The following is a 26,290-nucleotide window of genomic DNA, read 5'->3' as shown; positions in this document are numbered from 1 at the left end:
GGTGGTTTTTTTGGTTGCTGCCCCATTGAAACCCCTAACTCCCCTGATATTCCTGATGAATTTTTTTTTTTTTTTTTTTTTTTTTTTTGAGATGGAGTCTCTCTCTGTCTCCCAGGCTGGAGAGCAGTGGAGAGATCTCGGCTCACTGCAACCTCCGCCTTCTGCCTCTCAGGTTCAAGCATTCTCCTGCCTCAGCCTCCCGAGTAACTGGGATGACAGACACGTGCCACCACGCCTGGCTAATTTTTGTATTTTCAGTAGAGACGGAGTTTCACCATGTTGTCCAGGGTGGTCTCGAACTCCCGACCTCAAGTGATCTGCCCACCTCAGCCTCCTAAAGTGCTGGGATTACGGGTGTAAGCCACCGTGCCCAGCAGCTACTTGGTTTTTTTTCCTCAAGATGTAACAGTTAAATTCTGCAAACAAAACAAAACAAGTTTGACGTTATTTGCCAGAGAATATTCTGAGTAAGCCGAACAAGATCCATTACTAAATCAAGCCTCACCCCACACATGAGCAGCCGCCTCAGCAAGGTAAGTGCTCTGTTTGGCAGAATGGTGGAAATCTTCCTGTCTAAGTGTGGATCTGGTGAAAGCCCATGGGCTCAGCCAGGGGCCAAGGTTAATTCACGGTCCCAGCTCACGGTGCAGACTGCCAGTGAGAGACACACTCAGGGCTTCAGCAATGTCCTTGCTGGTTTACCTTCGCCTTCAGCAGCAGCAGAGGAGTTGTCTTACCCGAGGTGGAGAAAGATGTCAGTGCAGGGGTTGGGGGATGGAGCTAATATTATTGAAAGGCTACTTTGTGCCAAGCACTGAGCGAGGTTCCCCATTTGCAGGTATTTGGGGATTGTCTACCTACTTACTACTGTCAACTTCTAGTTTCTTTCCATTGTCCGCAGAGAAGATGCTGTGCATGACTTCAGTCCTTTGAAAATTATTGAGGTTATTTTATGGCTCAGTGTCCTGTGACAAATGTTGCACATGCACCTGAAAAGAATGTGTCCTCTGCAGTTTGGGGATGGAGTGTTCCAAAAATATTAACTGTGAAAGGTCCAGTACTCAGCCTGGTATAGACTCACTGTTCAAGAAAGCTTGAACTTTCATTTATTGCCATGATTACCAGATAAACCCACAAGCAAGAGGCTATTTTGCTAGTTGTGTAGGCCAGCGGTTTCTGGAGAGAATGTAGTCTTCATTCTGTGGTGAGTTCAGAGGAGGAGAGAAGGAAAAAGTCCACGTGGGTGAGAAGGCACTGCCAGGCCCTGACCCCAGGAGGCAGGTGCTGTGCCAGCTTGTCCTCCATGTGGCCCAAATAAGAAGAAAAGGCCAAGAACTCTAAACATATCACCAAGGGAAAATAGCTTGAGGTTTGCTGGAGGGAGGGAAATTTACCCTTGGAAACGAGAGAAGCTATATGCGGTAAGACCCCTCCTCTTCAAGCACTCAGCCAAAACTGATCTGATCAGAGACCTACTGTCTTAGTCCATTTTGGCTGTTACAACAGAAGACTGTAAGACTAAGTTAACTTCTCTCAATTCTGGAGGCTTGGAAGTCCAAGATCAAGGTACTGACAGATTCTGTGTTTGGTGAAGGACCATTTCCTCATTCATAAATGATTGCTTTTTTGCAGTGTCCTCATGTGAAGGAAAGGGCAGGAGAGCTCTCTGAGGTCGCTTTTATAATGGTGCCAATCCCAATCATGAGGAGGACTCCAGTGTCGAGACCATCACCCCCCCAAAAGCCCCACCTCCCAATACCATTACCCTGGAGGTTAGAATTTCAGCATATGAATTTTGGGAGGACACAAATGTTCAGTCTATAACTGGGACGCAAAGATTCAACATTACCCCTGCCCTTCTGGACTTTGCAGGCCATGAGGGTGTACAGATGATTAAACACACAATTATGCAGAGCAGGGTGGGGAGGTCATAATTGGAAAAGTATGTGGAGATTAGAAGAAAATCGTTCTTTCTTTGTTTCTCCCTCTCTCTTTCTCTATTACACATATTTGCAGACAACCAGGAGGATTTCCACAGGGAAGCTGAAAGGGGAAAACAACAGGATCCTATCTATAAGCCTATTAGAAACCGTTAGAGAATGATTTCATGAAGAGTAAGGAACATGTGAGTTCGCTAGGGCCTCAACAACTAGGACCAGAAATGCTTGGAACATTTTTTTGTACCATAAACCCTTTCGGCAGACTAGAGAAGCTACGGACACCTTTTCAGAATAATGCTTTTAAAATGCATATAACAAAATCCTAGGATTTTATTTCAAAAGATTGCAGAGAAAACCAATTATGTTGAATTCAGTTCTATGCATGGGCCTTCCCCTCCACCTCATGCCGTCTATGGGACAGGGACCTGGATGCTTATGGAGTAGTAGGGAGATATTTTGCAGATAAAGAAAAAAGTCTTTCCCAGGGCCAGCAGTTTTCTCTATTTATGGAATTCATTACCTCCAAGGAGGGCCTGACTGGAGGTTTTATTTTCAAATAGGTTTGGGTAACTCCACAGAAGACTGTCTTTACCTGCCTTTGGGGGACTTACGGTTTCTGTTTCTTTTCTGAAAAGACTATGTGTCCAGACTTCCAGAGAGCAGACATGTTGATGCAGTCGAATTGCCCACCTTTCACACTTCCCTTGTTGTTCCATGGATGGAGTATAATGAATTGGCAATTAAGGGAAGAGAAAAGTTAAAGCCTGACTTTGATGGGGGGCTGAGTCATCAGAGAATGTATTTCTTACGGAGCCATCGGTCTCTTGTTAGGCTTTGGAATCCTCTTTGGGAGTTCACCAAACAGAGAGTGCTGCCCAGGAGGATGGGGAGCTGAGGAGAAGTCAGAGGTTCAGGGAGGACCTATGTCATATTCTGGGAGGTAGCAGGGGCTGTGAGTCCCATGAGATCAGACACCAGTTATGAAGGAACTACTGGTAGACACTTTGCCCATTAATGTCACCCCCATGCTCATTACCACCCTAGGACCTGGGGTCCCCACTATACCACCGAGACAACAGTTGCTGAGTATAGTTAATCCAAGATCATCCAGCGAGCAGCAGTGGAGCTAAAATCTGATTCCACATAATCTAGGCTCCTAAAAAAAAATATATATATATATATATATATATATACACACACACACACACACATATGTATATATGTGTATATATATGTTTTTTTCTATTGCCACATGCCCAGCAGCCTCCCTGTGTCATGGAGGTCGTGGGTGCAGCTTGTGGGGTCAAGTTGCCAGGTTTCTATTCCAGCTCCTCTACTTAAATAGCTCGATGATCCCAGGTCAGTTCCTGATCCTCCTCTGTAAAATGGGACTAATTTTTTCACCTTTCCCACAGACTTTCCTGGAGGATTAAAGGGAGAATGTGTCTAAAACTCTGAGCACACGTGCCTGGCATGTGAGTGCTCCTTAAATGTTAGTTACTGTGATTATTATTAGCCCAGCAGGACAGGGAGGAGTGTTAGGTCCCTGGGGCGCGATCACTCCTCTGTTTACTCCTCAGATTGTCCCGGCCTGGCAGGCATCCATGAGTTTGTTTTTCCTGTCCCAAGGTTGCCCTGGTGCTCTGCAGTGACCGGCAGGGCTGAGATGATTATACAACCTGCACTCTGGGCCAAGTCCGGCACTGGTCCTGGCTGTTGGCTAAGCCTGTGCTGCTGTGGGTGAGGGAATCACTCCTCTCCAGCTGGCTTTCTCACACTGGAGAAGCCTGACCTTTGTTCAGAATCATCCTCCAGCGCCTGCATCACATAGCACCCTGGCTCACCCGCCGCTCCCCCAAAATGTCCTTTACATTCTCATCTGGGGACATAATGGGGCTCCAGTGTCCCCAAGACAGCTGCTTTTCCCTTCTTCTTCATTCTTGATAACTCTGTGTTCTCCAGAGGTGCTGCCTAGACTCTAGAGGAATACATGAAAGGGCGGTAAGGTGACAAAGAAAACAGCTGGGTTCAATCCTGGCTGCATACTCAGTGTGGGACGGAACAACTGCTCTACCTTTAAAGTTACGTATCAGGATAATATACAGTATTTCGTTTATATATACATACATTAATAATAAGTAATAAATTTTTGTAAAGTTGTGAGGATGGTAAAAGCTTAGCCCTGTGCCTGGCACCCACAGGTGCCAGCTGGCATCATTAGCAGTCATAGGAAAACTCAGGGTATGTCTCCATTCCAGGCTTTGTGGCCTGTGGGTCTCAGCGTCCCCGTTGTCCTGTGGGGTTGCTGAGAGCTGTCCTCATAAGGTTGTGAGGGTGGGAATATGAGAGGAGTTTGAGAAAGCTAAAGCCCACCAGGTCAACAACTGGACTGAGCTCTCCCCTTGTTCCCTGGGCTGTGTGCAAGCTTTGGGCCTGGTGGTGACACCTACCCCTCCATCCCACTGGCGGACCCAGCTGACCCTCCCAGTGCAGGGGCTGGGAAGCTGCAAAGAACCCTTAAGCTCAGAATTTCCAGCTGTCAGCAAGTCCCCCTGCCGTGTCTCATTTATTTTTCTCTATCTCCTTTTCCATCTCCCCTTGCAGCACCTTCTGAAACTCTCTAGTCTTGTACTACCAACACACCAACCTTTGCTTAATTGTCACATCAGACAGATGGCCCAGGTGTCTCCAGCTCCCTGAAGCTCTTCTCTTCCCCTCCCCTGGGCAGGGGACTCAGGCCTTCCTCTGACTGATCCAGCCCACCTCCATAATAGTGTCCATACTATTAGGTTAGTGCAAAAGTAATTGCAGATCGCAACCTAATAACTTTTGCACAGCCAAGAGATCTCCTGCCATCTACTCAGTCTTCCCTCCTGCTCTCTGAGGCTTTATTTTTTCTGTTCTTTCTGTTTCTTGCTGCCCGCGGTGCCCCCTCCTCCTGTGGCTGAAATTCTGCCCTCTCCTATCCTGCCCAGATGCCTCTTCCACCAAGCTTTTCCGACTGCCACATCTGGAATAATACTTGTATGCAACTTTAAGATCTCTCTTTTTTGATCTTTTCATTTTTTTTTTTTTTTTTCTGTTTTGGTTATTTGCTGCCATGTTCCTTAAGGAAAAGATTCTGCCCTCACAATGCCTAAGCAGCTTGGATCATGGAAAGAGCTTGGGCTTCTCTCCACACTTCTGTTCTCCCATCAGTAAAATGGGGATAAGCATTGTAAATAACCAGCCCTCTTAAGAGTTTCTGTAAGGCTTGGCCAGGCACAGTGGCTCATGCCTGTAATCCCAGCACTTTGGGAGGCCAAGGCGGGTGAATCACCTGAGGTCACGAGTTCAAGACCAGCCTGGCCAACATGATGAAACCCCATCTCTACTAAAAATACAAAAATTAGCCAGACATGGTGGCAGGCGCCTGTAATCCCAGCTACTCCAGAGGCTGAGACAGGAGAATCACTTGAATCCAGCAGGCGGAGGTTGCAGTGAGCTGAGATGGCACCATTGAACTCCAGCCTGTGGGACAAGAGCAAGACTTCAACTCAAAAAAAACCAGTTGTTGTACGGCTTGAAGGAGGCCTTTGGCATGAATATCACCTGCCTCAGGGCTCTGCACACTTTTTTCTTTTTTTGAGACAGAGTCTAGCCCTGTAACCCAGGCTGGAGTGCTATGGCGTCGTCTCGGCTCACTGCAACCTCTGCCTCCCAGGTTCAAGTGATTCTCCTGCCTCAGCCTCCTAAGTAACTGGGATTACAGTCGCGCACCACCATGCCCAGTTAATTTTTGTGTTTTTAGTAGGGACGGGATTTCACCATGTTGACCAAGGTGGTCTCAAACTCCTGACCTCAGGTGATCTGCCCGCCTTGGCCTCCCAAAGTGCTGGGATTACAGGTGTGAGCCACTGCGCCCTGCCAGCTCTGCACATTTTGAGGAACCAATGAATAAATGATTGAATGATTGAATGGATAAAGGCCTTTACTGTTCTACTTGAAGTTGTCAAAATGGATAGGTTTTTGCTATAGCCCTCACCACCCCTCCTAATGCCACATCAGCAGCATGGCATATGCACCTGCAAACCCAGGCTTTGCATCAGGTTGCCAGGTCACCTAAATGACAGCTGTGAATTCTTCTAACACAGGGGTCAGCAAACAATGATCCACAAGTTAAATCCAGTCTACTGCCTGTTTTTGTACAGCTTGCACACTAACCATCCTTAGATGGTTGCTACATTTTAAAATGGTTTTTACATAGAAAATGTTACATTTTCAATGTAAATGTAAATTAAATGCAAATAGAAACATTTACATTTTTACATGTTTAAATTAAAAAATCAGAGGAAGTATAATTTTATAGTATGAAAATTATAGGGAAATCTAACATTAGCATTTATAAATAAAGTTTTATTGGCACACAACTATGCTCATTCATTTATGTATTATCTACACAAGCTATAGTTGGTGCATGCAGAGCTTTCACTCAATGATGGCACAGTTGAGTAGTTTCAACAGAGATAGGATGGCCCACAAAACCAAAATATTTACTAGCTGGCCCATTACAAAAACATTTTGTGCTCATCCTTGGTCTATGAAACAGGTGCAATGACGAATACCTGCCCATCGTGTGTGGGTAAAATGTTAACATGCTTGATACCTAGTGGGCACTCAAGAAAGGTTTTTTCTTCTACTCTCCATTCCTGCCTGTCTTCATTCCCTTTCACAGAGCGCTCTTTTATTTCAGGGTCCAAGCCATGTAAAACCATGAGAAAAAGGATAGCAGGGAGACTCTGAACCACTGCCATGCCCATACCCAGCCTCAAAACAGCAGAGCTGTGTTTGTCAGCTCCACCTTCCTGCTCCAGATCCTCCCCCAGACCTCTCAGTCTATGGGACTGTTGGTGGACAGGTAGAGTTTAAATCCATTGCGTCTTTTGCATCTCTTGGTTCCAGACGTGGATGGGACCAGCCCTGCATGGCCTGCCCTGGAGAGCACTTTTATTAGGTTTATCTGAGGCTGGACAGCTTCCACTGCATCTTTTCTTGCTTTGGGCATTAAAACTTGGGTTGCTGTTGCGTAAAAGATTGCAGCTGCAGTTTGACTTGGCTGAAAATGAGATGCAGCCTCTGAGCTGAAATTGAGGGTCCTGATTCTGCTTTGAGAGATGGTATGGCATCCTGAAAAGAACTGAGATTTGGAATCTGGGCTGGAATCCCAGCTGTGCCCCTTACAAGTTCTAGGATTCGTACCTTTTTCTGAAAAGTGGAGGTGATGCTTTTTCCTGGGGTGTGGGTGGGGTGTTGGCAGGGTTCTCCACCATGTAAGCTTGAGGGAGCAGGGTTTTGTCTTTTTCTGTACTGAAGCCCAGCTTCTAGAACAGTGCCTGGCCTGGAGTGAGCACTCAGCAAATACCTGCCTTAGAAAGGAGATTAAAAGATGTAGAGTTCCTGGCACATGATAGAATCTCATTAAGTGGTCACATTGCCATTGTCTGTACTCGATCAGGAATTGGCACACTAGGACCCACAGCCTGTTTTTGTAAATAAAGTTTTATTGGAACATAGGGGTGTCCATTTCTTTACCTATTATCTGTGGCTGCTTTCCTGCTATAGTGGGGGAGTGGAATCGTGAGGCAGACCTATGCCCTGCCAAGCCTAAAATATATACTGTCTGGCTCTTTACAGCAAGACTTTGTGGTTTCTGCTCTGAATGTCAGGGTGACCCTGTTTGAGGATGATCACGGATTTCATTTTCCCTTGTTAGTGCGGTCAGTCACAGTTGAAAACAAGGAACCAGCTTGAGGTATGCATTCTTGATACCCTTTCTAAGATATTTATGGAGGCTTTTCTTTTCCACTCCAATTCCACCACACTCTTTCGGCATGGTCAGAACTGGCTTCTTTGTGCCCTCCAGATCTCATATGTAAGATGGTGTTACTTTCATTTCTATGTAAAAAGAAACTCAACCCACCTGTCAATTGCTGGTATATTCATTAGGGATTAACCATGGGTCTTGCAACAAGTAGGCTTAGGGCACAGAGGACATGAGTTAAGATAAAAAAGAAAACCAACCAGGTGCAACTGTGCTTTGTAATATTATAGAATAGAATGCTGGTGGGGTACAGGAAGGAGTCCACTGTGTTTGTGGGGCACAGGGTACATAAGATTCTGATTTACTTTTCCATCATGGTGAATGGCATGATCTTAGACACCTTAGTTAGTTTTATTCAAACTCAGTTTCCCTGTAAAATGGCAACGTTCACTATATGTTGTCATTCTCTTTGATGGGCAGGGCCCACAGTTAGGAGCCTCTCGAGACCTTGGTGTCTAGAGTGGTGAAGGAGAGCTTTCTGGAATGAGTGAACATGTGTCAGATGCTCTAAGGTCCTCATTAGAAGGATGCCCTGTCCCCTGTACCAGCTGAGCAAGGTGGGTGGGCCACCATCCTGCTACCATTTTATAGTCAGTGGATTTTTTTTTTCTCTTTCTCTCCAGAAGGACAGAATAATGGGCTCCAGATTCACAAGCCCCACCAAGAGGATCACCCCAGGAACGCTTGGAGGCTGAGGAGTTCACTGAGGCTAGTGCATCTTGAGACTCAGGATGAAGACCCAACTTGGGGCTGTCAAAGGTGCAACCTGCCAGCTGAGACCTCCAGGGGTCAAGCCCGGGACCCTTTGCCTTGTTCATGGCTTAGGCCAGTGCTTAGCCTATAGTAAACAACTTGTAAATGTTTATGAGAGGATGTATGGGGGGGTCATCCCTTCGGAATGGCACACTGTCCATTATCATTGTCCTCAGAGGCTCCAGTCTCAGGTGCTTCTTAAACTGCGATGGGAATGATGGCAGCAGGTGGGTCCAGGGCTCAGCATGAGAGCTCACAGCAGGCTGTGCTCCACCCCACGCAGGCCCCCAGTCTTGCCATGTTTCCTCTGCCTCACCAGGCTGGCCTAGAAACTGCTTCCAACTGAAGCCAGCCAACATGCCTGCCCCTAACCACACCTGCAACTCTAGGGTCACCGTTAGTCTAGATCAGGGGTCCTTAAACTATAGCCTTTGCCTGGCACGGCGGCTCATGCCTGTAATCCCAGAACTTTGGGAGGCCGAGGCGGGTGGATTACTTGAGGTAGAAAGTTCAAGACCAGCCTGGCCAACATGGTGAAACCCCATCTCTACTAAAAATACAAAACTTAGCCAGACATGGTAGCACACACCTGTAATCCCACCTACTTGGAAGGCTGAGGCAAGAGAATCGCTTGAACCTAGGAGGTGGAGGTTGCAGGGAGCTGAGATCACACCACTGAACTCCAGCCTGGGCCACAGAGTGAGACTCCCTCTCAAAACAAACAAACAAACAAACACTACAGCCTTTGGGCTAAATCTGGTCAGTGTTCTGTGCTTGTAAGAACTCTGAGTTAAGAACAATTTTTATGTCTCTAAAGGGTTGAAGAATACAAAAAGAATATTCAACAGAGACCATCTGGCTAGCAAAGCCTAAAAGACTGACCCTCTGGTCCTTTACAGAAAAGGTGTGCCGGTTGCTGGATTAGCCAGTGCCGACCGCACCCCGGGCTCCCTGTGAAAATTTCAACCACACAGACTCATTTCCTTTCTTTTATCAACACTGAGGCAGGTGAGATTATCATTCCTTGTAAACATGGAGAAACTAAGGCATGGAGAGGTTTAACTCATTTACCTGAGAATCTATTAAGTAACAGAGCCAGGGTTCCAACCTAGGCAGTCCAGCTTCAGAGTCCATACTTCCTAGCTGCACTCTGGGTCATCAGCACAGGAATGAGCTTCAGACAAGAACTCCCCTCTTAGTTTCTGCCCTCTCCTGCCCCACAGCCAGTGGACAGGCATTTTGCACCCCAGCCTGCCCCCAGCCAGCTCCTCCTCAGAGATTTCCTGCAGGGACTTAGACGGGGCTCTGGGACCACCCTCCTTTTCTGCCCCACCCGGCACCTGGAACTCTGCTTGATCCTGCTCCCTCTAAGGCTGGACACATCTCCATGAGCCAGGCCTGAAGTTGTTCCCCTCTCTGGACCTCAGGACCTCCCTTCCTAGGAGCAATTCCTGTGTGCCCTCTCCTCTTTGCCTTCCCCCCTTCCCACCATGTCCTTCCAATAAGGGGCTGGATTTGTAGTATGCAGCCTTGGGAACAGAGTTGGGCTCAGGGGTTGGGAACAGAGGCCCAGGGCTCTGGCTGACCCTCTCTCATCCCCAGGAGGAGAAGCTGCTGTATTTAGAGTGTCACAAAGAACAGTGTTGGAGGCTTCAGAAACCACGGGAGATTCTGAACTTCTAGGCTGAGCAGATGGGATGGTGCCTCTGTGGTCAACAGGCCTGGCAGAGGGGTGCAGGAGGGGGTGAGAGTGGAAAGACAGCTGCCAAGGGGAACAGAGAGCTTTTCAAGTCACCCTTGTCCCCTCCCCACCTCACCATCAGGGCTAAGACTAAACCTCACCATCCGGTTATAGCCCCTCAGCCCTGGGGATGGAGATTAGTGTGCGTAGAATGAAGGTACAGAGGCCATGTTCTGGCTGTGTGACCTTGCACAGGTTACATAACACTCTGTGCCTCACTTTACTCGTTTTTAAAATGATGAAGATGATAACTACCTGGCAGGGTCTTATATTAGAGATAATACGGTTCCCGGCACTCTGTAAGCACTCGGTGTGAAATTGTCTTCTGCTGCTCCCCTTCATCAGTCCGCGCCTCCTCTGCAGAGGTTTCCTCCATGCTGAGCAAGCTGGCAGTAACTAAGGCCCTGCTGGGTGCATCCCTAGTGCCTTCTGCCCAGACCTCGGGACCCCCAGGGATCCTGGCCCCTGTGGACAGGGACTTTTGTGCTCTCCTTCACTGTTACCAGTGAGAGTGAGTCCTGCACTGAATTTCCATGGGATCATTGTTTGCTAACATTTGTGCATGAGTTACTGTCTAGAAAGCAGCTTTTCTGGCCTTTTCCCATTAATTTCACGAAAGTTATCTTCCTTTGCCCTTACTACAGTCCTGTGAGAGTTTCATTACCCCATTTTACAAACAATTAATGCTCCGAGATGAAGTGACTCCCCCGGGTCGCCTAGCTAAGCAGTGGAGAGTGGGTCTCCCACCCGGCCCTCTCACTCTGACTCCTGTTCTCCGCGTCATTGCATATGGCGACATGTGGGTCACGTTTTCACACATCCCTAGTTGATATGGAATGGTGAGCTTCTCCTGGGTCTTCCGAGGAAGGATGTTTGCAGAGGTGTTTTGGAATAAAGGCAGTGGAGGCTAAGAGACCTCTAGGTCAAAGCCAGGCAGGAGGGTCCTCTCAGGGACCCAGCCAACAAGTTGCATTTCTCCCTCAGAGGCTTGAAGAGGCAGAACACCCAAGAGGAGTCCGGGGCCACCACCCAGCGTCACTGTGGGAAAACGGCAGCAGGAAATGTCCTCTCACCCGCGTGCTCCACCTCTGTCCACACCTTCCCTCCTTCTGGAAGCCTTGCCTGACCACTGGCCTGCCCCTTCTATGGGAATCACTGCTGACCTTGCAGCTCACTGTAGACTTATATGTATGCAGAAATATAATTTTAATTACTTTTGTATTGCTCCAAGAGTGATACCGAATCACAACAGAAAATTTAAATAAACAAAATAGCCAAATTATTACAAGTAATCACCCCAGTCAAATATACCCAGCTCACATTTTGATGTAAAATCTTCCAGTACGTTTCCTATGTACATATATTTTTAGGAAGGAGATTATATTTTACATGCTGTTTTCTAAAACGTTCTTTTAAAACTGTGTCATAAACAACTTTCCTTATAATTAAATAGTCTTCTACAACAAAATTTGCTAATGAATTTTTTTTATCACGGTCACTGTTGTGTTATGTACATCTTAGTTTAGCATCCTCAGTTACATTGTAAGCATTTTAAGCACTCAGTTTCCCCAGCCAGCCTCTGGGTGGATTTGTTCATTGATTGATGGCTGTGTGGGGTGGAGGAGGGAAGTAGAAAGTGAGTGAGATTTGGGTAAGCAAACCTGGGTTTAAATGCTGAGTTTGCAAATTCCATAAATTCTGCTTCCCTCCCTCCCTCCCTCCCTCCCTTCCTTCCTTCCTTCTTTCTTCCATCTTTCCTTCCTCCCTCCCTCCATTCCTCCCTCCTTTCCTTCCCTCCTTGCTGAAACAAATGACTTGTTAGATATTTTACATACTAATGTAAATATGCACTCATTTAAATATCATGTGGGCACCTCCTCTGAGTGGCCCTGAGCTTGGTTCTGGGGATGTGGCACTGCACAAGGGAAACCAGGTCTCTGCTCTCATGGAGCTTGATGCATCCAGTTGGGGGCACAGACCCAAATCAAGCCAACAGACAAAACCTAAGCAGGCCACTAACTTGTGTTTAAGTACAACATCCACATGGACGGGAATGAGAATTACAGGGGACCACACTTGAACTGGGGTCCAGCAAAGCCCTCTCTGGGGAGGTGACAGTCAAGCCCAGACCTAAAGAAGCCTGCTGCAGGGAGGATGGAAAAGACATTCTGACAAAGCCCTTGAGATCGGGAAGGCTTTGGCTTAGATGAGGAACTTCAGTTGGTCATCCCCTCTCTCATCCATCCTATTGAAACCACCTTTGCAAAAAGTGTATCAGTGAGAAAATTATTTGCAAAAAATTTTCAAAAGGTTTATCAGTGAGAAAATTACAACAGTAAGCTAAGCTAACCCAACCTCCATCTTGCCTTTCCCTTAATTATTCCTGGGCTATTGGGTCAAGCTAACTTTGGAAGATATTTAGGCTACGGTTTAAATGATAATAAGCCTTGCCCAAAACTCAACCACTTTTGTAAAGCTAATAGGGGACCATCAGGGTGTGGGGAGAAGAGCCTGAATCCTACTAAGGTGCAGACATTATTCCAGAGTTTATAAGATATGCAACTTTCCCAATATAACACTACTGTTATAGATTGGCCTTTTGAGATATCTTTCCAGTTTTTGCATATTTGACTCCCGTGGCTCCACCTGGATCTGATGGCTCCACCCAGAAGCAATTCAGCCCCACAGGAAGACAGCTTCAACCTATTACCATTTCCTCTCTGCCCCAACCAGTCAGCAGCAAGCACCTGTTACCTGTCCACCCCCACCCCTTCCCCCAAACTGCCTTTGAAAAATCGCTAACCTATGAGCTTTGAACAAGATGATATGAGTATGAACTCCATCTCCCACGTGGCATGGCTGGCCTCGTGTCTATTAAATTCTTTCTCTACTACAATGCCATGGTCTTTCTTTATGCAGTGGACAGGAATAACCCCTTGGGTGGTAACAAATTTGGGGTCTCATGTGGGATTGTGCTCTTGGCTACCTGTGCATGGTTCGGTAGCCCCTCGCTGGCAACGGACCTGGAGACCAGCCCAAGCGGCTGCCTAATTCTCTTGGCAGAGATGGGGGCTGACTCTGGCACCATCTCTAGCAGCAGGACACTGCTGACCATGGTGCATGGATGCAGTGGGCAGGAAGAATCCCTGGGCAGTAACGCTATCTATCCAGTCCATCTGTCAAATGTATCCAGACTATGACCTCCTCTCATTTCCTGGTCAAAGCCACCATCATTCCTGTCTGGAATTTTTGCAACAGCCCCTGGGTGGGTCTCCCAGCTTCTGCCTTTGCCTCTGAATCTGTCCTCAAAACAGCAGCCAGGGTGATCCTTTGAAACGGCAGCCAGAGCACATAAGCACATTTGCTTCAAAACCCTCACAAGGTTCCATCTAATTTGGAGTAAAAGCCACAGACCTCACCGTCGCCTGCGAGGCCCATGGGATGCAGCCCTGTGACGTCTCTGATCACGTCCTCTTCCTTTCCATCTCATTTCACCCTGGCATCCTGGCCCCTTTGTCATAACTCAGACCCTCCAGCCATAATTCTGCCTCAAGTTCTCTGCACCTGCTCTTTCCTCTCTAGCCTGTCTGTCCACTCCCTCATCCCTTCTCAGTCTTTGCTCAGGTATCTTCATTTCCATGAGGCCTTCCCTGGCCACCAAATTTAACACTCAAACTTCCCCACATCCCATGAAGCTCACTATGCTCTTTGCTGGTTCTATTTTCCTCCATTGTTCTTGGTGTCTCCTAATGGGTCCTACAGTTAATTGTCTGAGTTGATTTATTAGTTTCTCCTACTCCCCTGGAATAGAAACTTCAGGAAGGCAGGGAGTTTTGTCTTATCTCTTTCCAAGAAAAATATTTGTGACATGGTAGGCACTCTGTAAGTATTTGTAAAACAAATGATTGGACTCCCTTATACCAAAGATATACCAAAGGCAGTCTGCACAGAAAACAAATCTTGACTTCAAGCACAAACCTTTTGATATACATATATATGTCCAAGGTTTCCTTTTTTTTTGTTTTGTTTTGTTTTGTTTTGTTGCAGAGAAGTGCCCTTTCTGGTTTCCCCTGCTGCCCATCAGGATGCACTCAGGCAGCAACTGTGCAGTAAATGGGACACCTTTAGCCTCTGGTTTCCCAGAGCAGAGAGCTGTCAACACCATAAGCTATTTTTGCCTCACCTCTGGTGCTCTGGAGTGGCAGGCCAGTCACAGGTGTGGTGCATCAGACTATGAAGAGGCTGGGTGGCCACAACTCTGTGCCAGGATGCTGACCTCTTTGAGGCAAACAGCATGAGCTGGAAAAAGTGTGTCTATCTCAGAGTTAAAAACTGGTGAATTCCCCCGTTGCTCTTCAGCATCTCCTGGGTCCGTATGATCTGACTGCCACCCACTATCCCTTTTCCTCACTGGGCTGCAGACACACTGGCTTCCTTCCTTCCTGAAGCCTCCATCTGCTGCCGAGCTCAGGGCTTCGTTAGACGCTCACCCTGCCTGTGCTGCTTCCTGCAGTGTGCTGAATTGTGTCTCCCAAAAGATATGCTGAAGTTTGAACTTTCAGAACCTGTGAATGGGACCTTATGTGTAATAGAAATAGGGTCTTCACAGATGCAATCAAGTTCAGATAAGGTCACTCTGGATGAGGGTGGCCCCTAAGCCACTGGCTGGTGTCCTGAGGACAGAGATACACAGTGGGGAGGCCTTGGGAAGATGGAGGTAAAGGTGGGAATGATGCATCTCCAAGCCAAGGAGCACCAAGGATCACTGGCAACCACCAGACGCCAGGAAGAGGCAGAGAAAGGTTCTTCCCTACAGCCTTCAGAGGGAACATGGCCCTGCTGACACCTTGATTTCAGACTGCTAGTCTTCAGAGCTGTGGAAAAACACTTTTCTGTTATTTCAAGCTCCCCAATTTATAATATTCTGTCATGGCAGCCCCAGGAGACGAATACATTCCTTTCTCCTCCTTCAGTTCACACCTCTAGTGCCATCTCCTTGAAGAGACATTCTTTAACTCCCAGTCATTACTAGGTTCCCAAGTTCTACACCTTTTGCCCTGCAGCCTATTCCCATGGGAGATTCTCTTTTGGTAGCCTCCCCCGACAGAGTGTAAGCCCCTTTGTGTTCAGGTTGCTCACTATGGGTCCTTAGTCTCTGAGGGCGTCTTCAGCACACATTGTGTGAGCAATCAATTTTTGTTGAATGAATGCATTGCAATCTGGAGTGAGCCTTCTGGGCCTCAGAAGCACCTTGATTTGATTCTGTCTGTGTATTATAAGATCCCAGTCAGAAGGTTGCCCTGGGTGCTTCCCCTAGAAATCCTCAAAGTACAATTATTCAAATTGAGTCACTCAGCCCATGGTACCCTATGGTTACAGATGACACACGAAACATGAGAACCTCTGAGGACTTTCCAAGCTGGGGTCTGTTCTTACTGTTTAGCATGAAATGTGTTTTCCTGCTAAGAACATGAACCAGAAATGAGTTTTACCAAGTGGTTAGCAAGACCTTAAATAGAAAGGAAACTCCAAAAAATGTAACTTCTCTCACACTTCAGCCTCCTTTTCAACTTCCCTTTCCTGCTTCCCATCACTAGAACCTCCAGATCTTATTTCCTCGGTTATGATGAATGGTGGCCCCTATTTCAGACCTCCCCGAATTCTGCTGAACTTCCCCTCTTTGGGTTTTAGACAGAGATGTGTGGTAAGTGCGTCTAGAACTGACATCTCCTGTGAGGCCCTTCTCTTACATGCTATGTAGGTTTGGCCTCTGATGGATTCAGAATGGTCTTTATTGAGCACCTGCTAAGTGCTAACTTTTACACTAGGCAGTTTGACACTCTGTAACTTCTTTTTCATTTACTCTGTTCCAGAAACTTATGTTCACTATACTCGCTTTTGATCCATTTTACTGATGAGGAAATTGAAGCTCAGAGAGGTCAAGTAATTTGCCTAAGGTCACACAGTTAATAAATGGTAAAGCCGTTTTCAATTCTACATCTGTTTGACTCCAAAGTTGGTGGTTCTTCTTTCCTAACTTTTACAACTAAAAACCCACCCTAGCTAGAAATGGCAAGGAGCTTTATTGTAAGGATTTGGGCTGTGCCTGGGACTGCCTGGTGGTTATCCAGCAGCCTCATAGGAGGAGTTTAACTCTTGGATTTATGGACTTGGGACCATTGGTATGTGCTCAGCACATGCCACAGACCTGGCAAGCATGCTGACCTGGAGGTCATCCGCTCTTGGGGCTGTGTTTTCTGATTAAGGGACATTAGGCTACCCACTTCCCACATCCAGCTTCAGTTTCCCCAGCTATAAAATTAAGACATAGATATGCTTTCCATGCTGCCATCCTGTCGTGATAATTGGGGATTTTATCATCCCAGAGCTATAATGACCCATACTTCTATACCCCTCAAACTCCTGCCTTTCTATCCTATCTGGAGCCATGGCTTACATAAAAACTCCCAAGGCATCCATGCAGGTCCCTTCTATCAGAGGCCCCAGCTTCTCTATCCCTTTTCCTCCCCTCAGTCGACATCCCCTCCTCTCCTGGAGTTAGTCCTGCTGGAGGACCTTGGGCAAGTCCCTTCACCTCTCTGAGCTTTCATGTCCTTCTGTTTAATGATCTCAAATGAATGTAACAACCCCACCTCATGGGCTCATTATGAGGGCGAGATGAAATGAAACAATAACCACTGTTTACCTTTCAGGCCCTGGCAGAAGTGCACGCTCTGGAGCTGAGTGGATGGGTGCAAATCTTGGCCTTGCTGCTCCTCCCCACCCAGACCCTTTGGGCCTGGGCCAGTTGCGTGTTGCTCTACACCTCCACATGCTGTCTTGTCAGGCAGAAACAGTACCGACATCCCCCCACGCCTGTTATGAGAGTTAAGTGAGTTGATATTTCTAAAACACATCAAACAGTGTGGGGCATTAGGTATCCCCTAATGCCATTCATGCCAACAAGTGCTGCAGGAGAGTTAGCCATTATTCTTAGGTCAACTAATTATTCAATCAGCCTGCCAAAGGAGGAACTGTTATTAGCCCCATTTAATAAACAGGAAAGATCAGTAACTTGGCCAAGGGCAGAGGGGCAGGCCTTGAGCCCAGATTGATAAGACATTCTAGGGGGAGGCACCTCACCTTCAGTTACGCTGACTGCCAGACATAAGAGGCCTCCCTACTTGGGGCTTAAAGGTTTGCAATAGTCACCTTGAAATTCTTGAAAATCTTAATCACTTTGTCTTTGAGTTTGTGTTTTGTAAGTGAAGTTCTGCTTCTGCCACCTCCCTGTCTGCCCAGATGTGCCCAAGACTGAAGAGGGTCAGAATCAATCCCATCATTGTGCCATGGGGCAGGGCTGTGGAGGTCTTCAAGGGGCTGTATTCACCCTGCAAGTATTCCTGTGCGCAAGAGAGTATGACATTAAATAGCAGATAAAAGCAAAACAAAACAAAACACACCAGGACGGAGATCTCGGAATAAAGAAAAAAGCTTTTTTCTTCTTCCTGTTTGAACAAGCATTTTCATTCTGCACCAGGTCTTGCTAATAAGGTAGCCAGATCTTGGTGCATAGCATGTCATGGGTGGGAATGAAACGATAGCACTCTTTCGCTTCAAAAGAAACCCTCAAAATACTTGTTGCAAGTTTAGTAATTCAGAGCAGTTTGTTCTGACTTTTGATTCACAGGTAGAGACGAAGTCTTTAGCTGAAAGGTAAGAGTTTTGCCACCTTCTACAAATATAGATATATTTTTTCCCTAAAGCCTCCTAAGGCCTTTGTAAGATTTGCATCCAACATATGGGCCCTTTGCCACTGACATTCCTGTTTGGTAGTGGATGAGAGGGAAATCTTATTTTTTTTCTTCTTCTGTTATTATAATCCTCAGATGCAGAGTGTTCGCTTTAAAAGATGCATTTAAAGGGCAATGACTTTATGCAAATGTAGGCATCTCTGGATGGCTGGCAAGGCTGGAGTCAGGCCATGGAAGCCTGGAAAGTGGACTGTGCAGGCTGTGCAGGGGACCAGGAGGGAGGCCCTGCTTGCCGGTATCAGCAACTTTCTTCTGCTGCCCCCTGGACCTCTGGGAGAGCAGCAGCCACAGCCAGAGTAATGGGAAGATCACAGCCGCCCAGGGCAGAACCAGGGGACACCTCATCTGGTTTATCTCATGTGAAATAGATGAGGCTCCTTGAGCCACTCGAAGCCAATCCTGGGCACCGCTGCAGACCTGTGTCCAATGAGAGATCTCAGTTAAGGTAGAATAGACCACACAAGGCTGGGAGTGACTTCTCCTGCTTCAGTGTAGGCCACAACACAGCAGAGGGTGGAACAATCCAGGAAAGAGTGAAGGATGCAGGAGGAGCCCCCTTTAGGGGGGTAGGGGAGGCCAGTATGGGAAAAGGTGGCCTGGGATTATATGGTGGGGGAGAGGCAGCTAGACTCCAGCCCCTTTTCTTACCCTCGGAGCCTATGCAGTCTTCAAGAGGTCACTGCCAGCAGGGCACGGCAGCTCGCACCTGTAATCCCAGCACTTTGGGAGGCCGAGGCGAGCGGATCACGAGGTCAAGAGTTGGAGACCATCCTGGCCAACATGGTGAAATCCCATCTCTACTAAAAATAAAAAAATTAGCTGGGCACGGTGGTGCGTGCCTGTGGTCCCAGGTACTTGGGAGGCTGAGGCAGGAGAATCCCTTGAAGCAGGATAATCGCTTGAACCCAAGAGGCGGAGGTTGTAATGAACCGAGATTGCACCACTGCACTCCAGCCTGGGCAACAGAGAGAGACTCCGTCTCAAAAAAAAGAAAAAGAAAAAAAAAAGAGAGACCACTGTCCCAGTGGCTAGGCCCAATCTCATTTCCACAGCTGCTTCAGGCATCTCTGAAACCCCCAGATGGAGCAGCCCAGGCTGTGGACATTCTGAGGCATCCATGCCTGCTTGTTGCTTAGTGAGCCTGTTCTCATCACCCCCAGCGCCACCCTCGGCATTTGCTCCACTCCTCCTAGAGCTGCATCTTTCATTTTTGCATCACTAAATGCACCTTTTCTGTTTCTCTGTTTATGGGAGAAAAAATAGGAAGCATGGGAGGCAGGGCACAACAGTCTTCGCCTCGGGTTCCATTGGGTAAGTTTTGCCCCTTCTCCAAGAGGGGACCTGACTAGAGAGGCTCGTGGTTCAGATCGGTGCTCTAAATTCCCAGCATACAATTGAGTCGTTTTTACTTGTTTCTCCAATTTGTTAATAGTAGCTGGCTTTTACTGAGTTCCGTCTATGAGCTTGGCCCCCTTGCTAATCTCTCTACTACATACAATATCCCTTTTAAATCTTTTTTTATCGCTATATAGTTTACAGATGACAAAATGCAAAGATCTTAAGTTAGAATTTGGTGTGTTTTGCAAATGTATACATCCTACTACCCCTCACCCCCAAACAAGAACACAGGACATTTCTATCACCCCGGGAGTTTCCTTGTGTCTCTTTCTATTTTCTATCCTGCTCACCCCACGTGAAGGTGACCACTGTTCTAATTTCTGTCCTACCCATGCATTTTCTCTGTTCTAGAACTTCTTAGAATCATCTTCACTTTCCTCATGTCTAGCTTTTCTTCAGCACCCTGTTTATGAGATTCATCCAGGTTGTTGCACAGATAAAAAACACTTCCTTTTTATCGCCATTTACTATTCCATTGTCTGGATACTCCACACTGTTAATTATTTCATCTATTTGATGGACATTTGGGATGTTTTCAGTGTGCATTGATGACGAATAAGGCTGCTATGAGATTTCATGGACAAGCTTTTTTATGGACATATGTCTTGGGGAAATACCTAGAAGAGGAATTGTTAGATCATATGCTAAGTGTATTTTAGCTTTCTAAGCAATTGCCAAACTGTTTTCCAAGTGGTGGATTTTTTTTGTTTGTTTTTTTTTTTTTTGAGACAAAGTCTTGCCCTGTCACCCAGGCTGGAGCACAATGGCATGTTCTCAGCTCACTGCAGCCTACGCCTCCCAGGCTCAAACAATTCTCCTGCCTCAGCCTCCCGAGTAGCTGGGATTGCAGGCACCTGCCACCACGCCTGCCTAATTTTTGTATTTTTAGTAGAGGCAGAGTTTCACCATGTCAGCCAGGCTGGTCTCAAACTCCTGACTGCCTCAGCCTCCCAAAATGCTGAAATTACAGGCGTGAGCCACCGCACCTGGCCAGTATTATTTTTTAACTCTTGCCAGGAGCAGAGGAGAACTCCAATTGTTCCACATTCTCACCAACATTTGGTATTGACAGTCTTTTTGATTTGGGCCATCTTAGTGGGTGTGGAGTGCTGACTTGCCGTGGTTGTTATTTACATTTTCCTAATTACTAATGGCATTGGGTATTGTTTCATGCACTTACTGCATGTATCTTCTTTGTGAAGTGTCTAGGTCTCTTCTGTATTTGGGAAGCTGGGTTGTCTGTCTTTTTATTATCGAGTCACAAGGGTGATTTATGTATCCTTGATACAAATCCCTGGTCAGATTCAGGTGCTGCAAATATTTTCTTCCAGTCTCTACTCAGCTGTCTTTTTTAATCCTCCCAGCAACTCAGTGAAGTAGATGTTACTATCCTCTACTTTATTTCCTAGAAGCCAAAGCTGAAGCACAGAAAGGTTAAGTGAAATGTTCAGACTCACACAGCTACTCGGTACGGCAGTGAGAATGTGGGCCCACCGCAGTGTGACTCAGAGCATCGACGTTCAGAAAATCCCAGGAAGCTTCTTTTTACACTTGAAGCCATGTATCTCCCTGGCAGTCTGGAGGCATGCGGCCCTCAAGCCAGTGCTGGGCTGGTTATTTCGGTTCACACTCTCTCCCTCTGCCTTGCACATACCAGACCATCCTGGGAAGTAGGCGGCTCCCACAACCGGGTTGGGAGCGTGGTCTTCTGGGGAGGATGCCACACAGCTTTGAGTTGCTCTGATGAAAGACAAACTACGGGGATTCTTATGGGCCTCCGAGGACACGGGCAGTATTACCTCATGCCAGGAATAACAATGAGGGGCCCAGGGGAGCTCACCGCCAGCCCTTCTCTGGGAGGTGTTGCTGGAGGAAACCAGCCAGGAGATGGGAGGGTGGGGCTGGGATATTTTGTCCACAGCTGTCTCAAAACAGAGGTGTTGGGTGCCTCAGGGACTTCCCTCTTCCTTTCTCCTTTCTGAGCAGGCAAAACGGTCGCTGTGGCAGTCAGAGCAAAAGGCTAGGAGGTTTTGTGAGAGGAAGAACAACAACTCTAACCCTCAAAATTCTAGTTGGAATAGCGAGCCTTTCTGAGCACTTGTTGTGTACCAGGCACCATGTTCACACTTTGCAGCCCTGCTTGATGCAAGACACTGTGTAGTGGCTTTGCATTTACTACCTCAATCCTCATCACACCCCCATGAGATATGCGTTATTAAAATGCCCACAGGAGGAAACTGAGGTCCAGAGAGGTGAAGTAATTTGCCTAACATCACTTATTTGTAAGTGGTTGAAGTTTGAATAGGGGTTTAGCTAATTCTAAAGTCCAATAGCTTTACTGTTATGCATTTCTGCCATTCTGTTAAAAACGTTGTCAAATTTCAAGTTTATATTATACATTACACATGAGGTGTCTTGGTCAGTGGAATATAAGATTGAATAAGACCTGACTCTTCTTTGGGCACTGTAGTGGGTTGGATGGTGGACCCCCAAAAGAAATGTCTATGTCTCAGGACCTGTGAATATCATCTCACTTGGAAAAAAATATATTATGCATATGAGGATCCTGAGATGGAATCATCCTGGATTCTTTGGGTGACCCTAAATCTAGTGACAAGTATTTTTATAAGAGACAGAAGAGGAGAAGGCCATTTGAAAAAGGAAGCAGAGATTGGAGTGATGTAGCCATAAGCCAAGGAACACCTGGGCCTCCAGAAGCTGGGAGAGGCAAATAATCCTCCCCTCGGACATTTAAAAGGAGCTTAGCTTAATATATTACATTCATTAGAAGTGAGTCTCTAGGTCCAGCCCACCTGCAAGTGGAGTGCGTTACACAAGGGCTTGAATACTGGGAAGCAGGAATCACTGGGGGCTCACAAGCTGTCCAGCACAGTGCCAAGAGGCAGGAATCACACCTTCTATTGCTTTTTTAAAAAAAATTTTAAATTTTTTTGAGAAGGTGTCTTGCTCTGTCACCCAGTCTGGAGTGCAGTGGCGTGATCTTGGCTCACTGCAACCTCTGCCTCCTGGGTTCAAGCGATTCTCTGGCCTCAGCCTCCCGAGCAGCTGAGATTACAGGCACCCACCACCACGCCCAGCTAATTTTTGTATTTTTTAGTACAGACGGGGGTTTCACCATGCTGGCCAGGTTGGTCTTGGACTCCCGACCTCAAATCATCCTCCTACTTTGGCCTCCCAGAGTGCTGGGATTAGAGGTATGAGTCTGACCCCACCTTCTATGTCTCCGGCAATCCCCATCCCCACCTTCTATTTTTCTGGCAGTCCCTGTCCCCTAGCTGAAAGAAAAGAACTAACATTTAACATTTTGTTTATTAAGAAATAACATTTATTGTGCATTGACTGTGTATCAACTACCATGCCAGGCTCCTTAAACACATCGTTTCATGCAGTATCACTTGACCCTCTTATGAACTCTGCAGAGGGGCGTGTTCTTATCTCCATTTGACAGAGGAGGAAACCAAGGCTCAAAAAGATGAAGGCCACACAGTAGCCTCTCAGAGGAAGCCAGTGGTTCTCAAACTGTAGCTGCATCAGAATCACTTGAAAAGAATTTCTAATCCCTGAGCACAGAGTTTCTGTCTGATTTTGCAGCTTTAGGGTGGGACTTGAGAATCTGTGTTTCTTTTTCCTTTTGCTTTTTTTGAGACAGAGTCTCTCTCTGTCTCCCAGGCTGGAGTGAAGTGGCACGATATTGGCTCACTCTGCCCTCCAGGTTCAAGTGATTCTCCTGCCTCCTCCCTAGGAGCTGGGATTACAGGTGCCCACGACTACACCCGGCTAATTTTTGTATTTTTAGTAGAGACGGGGTTTCACCATGTTGGCCAGGCCGGTCTCAAACTCCTGACCTTAGGTGACCCACCTCCCTCGGCCTCCCAAAGTGTTGGTATTACAGGCGTAAGTCACCTCACCTGGACAGAGAATATGTATTTTGGATAAGTTCCAAGTTGAGGCTGAGGCTGTGGGTTTGTGGATCAAGCTTTTAGAACCACTGGAGAATCAATATCTTTTACAGCAACAAACCTAAAGTTTCAATGGATTAACATATCGAATGCATTTCTTGCTTAAGTTGCAGTCTTATTGGGATAGGGCAGCCCTCCTTCATGCTATAACCCCTATCATTTGGAGCATATGGTCCCCAAAGTCACCATGGAAGGAAAAAGAGAGGGCAGAGGGTCACTTAGGATGTTCAAAAAGGCTAGGCCTGGAAGTGGAGGCTTTTGTTCCTTTTGCTCAGTCTCCATGAGCCAAGACTCAGCCCCATGGCCTCAAACTAACTGCAAAAGAGGCTGGGAAATATGGTCTTCCCCAGGAGGAGCAAATGGTTAAGATGAGCGCACAGCTTGTCAGTGCAGGGCTGGGATTGGTGCTCAGGTGCTTTCCCTCCTTCTTCTCTTGCCTTTTCCGGGTCCGGGTGTTTTGGTGAGCTTTGTCAGTGGTAAGGAACTTCTGTACGTATGTGTGTGAAATTGAAAAAAGAGAAGAGGAAAGAGACATTTTTGGGGTCCTTCAGCCCGCTCTCTTGCCAGCAGCCTTTACCCTCTTAGAGGTGCAGGTGACAGCTGATAAATACCTTGAAAGCCCCCCATGTGTGTGCAGGGCATTCTTGCATAAGTTTCATCTGTACCATGTTAAGTGATTCAGGGCCACCATCTCTGAATTTGAAGAACCCTCAAGCTACTGGTTCTCCAGGACCTAAACTATGGAATCCAGGCCACAGACAAGCTCTGAGTAAAAAACGAGTCCTTCTTGCTGCTCCTCCCGTATGCTTCAGATTGCTCCAAACCTACCTGCCTCCAACACACGGTACAGTTTCTAGCTTCCCTTCCTTTGCATATACTGTGACAGCTGCCTGATATCTTTCTCTACCCTCCAGACTTGACTCAGATGATACCAGCCCTACGAAGCCATCAATCTGTCAAAGAAATATTCAACTTACCCTCATTCTGGGTCAGAGGCACAGGCATGTCTCTTTGTCCAACCTGTGGTCTAGACTTTTCAAGGCCTGTGTAGACTTTGCCCTTGCCTGACTTTCCTTAGAGAATGTGAGATGTTCATGAGCCAAAACTGTGTAGCATCTTCTCTTGACCTCTTAATTTCTGACAAGACTGAGTCTAGAAGCCTTCCTGTGACCAGCAAATCCCTCCTCAAGATCCACAGGTAAGAAGGAAGTCTCTGGCATTAGTCTGAATCCCAGCTGAGCCACTTGTAGGCTGTGTGACCAAGGGGAAATTCTCATTAGTCTCATGAATGCCTCAGTTTTCTCATCTGTAAAATGGAGCTAGTAATGTTGTGTATATTCAATGAAATAATGCACCTAAAGCCCTTTGAACAGTGCATGGAAAAAACTCAGGAAATGCCAGCCATCGTGTTCTTATCATTGTTCTTGTTAATACCTTGCCACTTTAGCACACACCAGCCACACCAGATCACTTACTCGCTGACAATTTAGATATTCTTGCATGCTCCTTTGCTTTTGCACTTAATCTCTTCCGCACAGAGGTCCCTGTTTCTCACCTATTAATTAATTAATTCATACTTATTCATTCATTTATTTAACAAACTTTTTGCTTAACTCATTCCTGCTCATCCTGTAGACTCGTCTTGGCCCTTCCTGTTGGATTTACCACTCCTGTTTTGACTTCTGTTTACTTTTCCACATCTCCGTGAACAACTTGAAAGCAGGAAAAACGATGCTCATTTCCTACTGGATTTACTGCTCTGAACCCAGTTCCTAATATCATGATTGTCGCATAGTGGGAACTTAATGAACGTTTGCTGAATGAATATATGAACATTTCTCACCTCTGAGTCTGTTCCCAATGCTTAGTGCATTGTAGATGCTTACCCAGGACTTTTTTCTTGCAGGAAAGCAGATGATTCTGGATGCTTATCATCTAAAGGCTCTAGTTGTGGGAGGGCTACTTTTAATCAGCGTTACAGGCCTGGGGCAGTGGCTCATGCCTATAACTCCAGCACTTTGGGAGGCCGAGGTGAGCGGATCCTGAGGTCAGGAGATAGAGACCATCCTGGCTAACATGGTGAAATCCTGTCTCTACTAAAAATACAAAAAATTAGCCCGGCCTGGTGGTGGGCGCCTGTAATACCAGCTATTTGGGAGGCTGAGGCAGGAGAATGGCATGAACCCGGGAGGCAAAGCTTGTGGTGAGTTGAGATCATGCCAGTGCACTCCAGCCTGGGTGACAGAGAGAGACTCTGTCTCAAAAAAATAAAATAAAATAAATAAATAAATAAATAAATAAATAAATAAATAAATAAATAGCATATCTAGATTTTGCCACCTTCAGAACCAGAAGACTCTCTGTGGTCTAGCCTGACCAAGTCTAAAATGTCTGGGGGTTGGGGGGCTCTCTGAACAGTGCAAGAGGCACCATTTTATCTGTGTTTCTTAGACAATCCCTAACATTATCCAAGACTTCTCAATAGTTGCCACATTTGAAGACACACTGCAGAGTATGTGTCTCATCATCTTCTGATACCACGGTACCTAGATTGGTGCCTAGTAACCAAGGCAAAAAGAAAGAAGGGGCCTTTCCCCCACTGGCCAATGTCTTAGATATGTGGATTTGGAGTCAAAATGTTTGCCCTACTAGCCTAACGGTGTGGATGGTAACATTGGGCTAAAACAGACCCTCAGGCTCTTATTTCATGAATTTGTCTGATTTCTTTGGTCGCTGAGGTCTGGTTTTGATGTGCAAACTGGCTCTAGAAATTAATCTGTCCCCTTTCTTTCTCACCCTTCTTA

At 46.6% G+C, this 26,290-nt stretch overlaps 1 long non-coding RNA gene across 2 annotated transcripts in view; it reads left to right on the top strand.

Moving 5' to 3' along the window:
- LOC108528751 (uncharacterized) overlaps nt 1–11,773 on the top strand; it is a 19,407-nt gene extending 7,634 nt beyond the window's left edge. The window contains exons 2-5 of one of the 2 annotated variants that reach the window (XR_001885293.1): nt 6,673–6,837; nt 7,614–7,731; nt 8,424–8,559; nt 11,279–11,773. This is a non-coding gene — a long non-coding RNA (uncharacterized LOC108528751). Of the gene's footprint in view, nt 1–6,672; nt 7,732–8,423; nt 8,560–11,278 lie in introns of both variants that reach the window. The other variant, XR_001885290.1, reaches the window with a different exon arrangement.
- Nucleotides 11,774–26,290: the final 14,517 nt, after the last annotated feature.

The sequence above is a fragment of the Rhinopithecus bieti genome, unplaced genomic scaffold, assembly GCF_001698545.2.
Source record: "Rhinopithecus bieti isolate Rb0 unplaced genomic scaffold, ASM169854v2 scaffold_54, whole genome shotgun sequence".
In the NCBI taxonomy this organism is placed as follows: Eukaryota; Metazoa; Chordata; class Mammalia; order Primates; family Cercopithecidae; genus Rhinopithecus; species Rhinopithecus bieti.
This window is presented reverse-complemented; position numbering and strand designations above follow the sequence as displayed.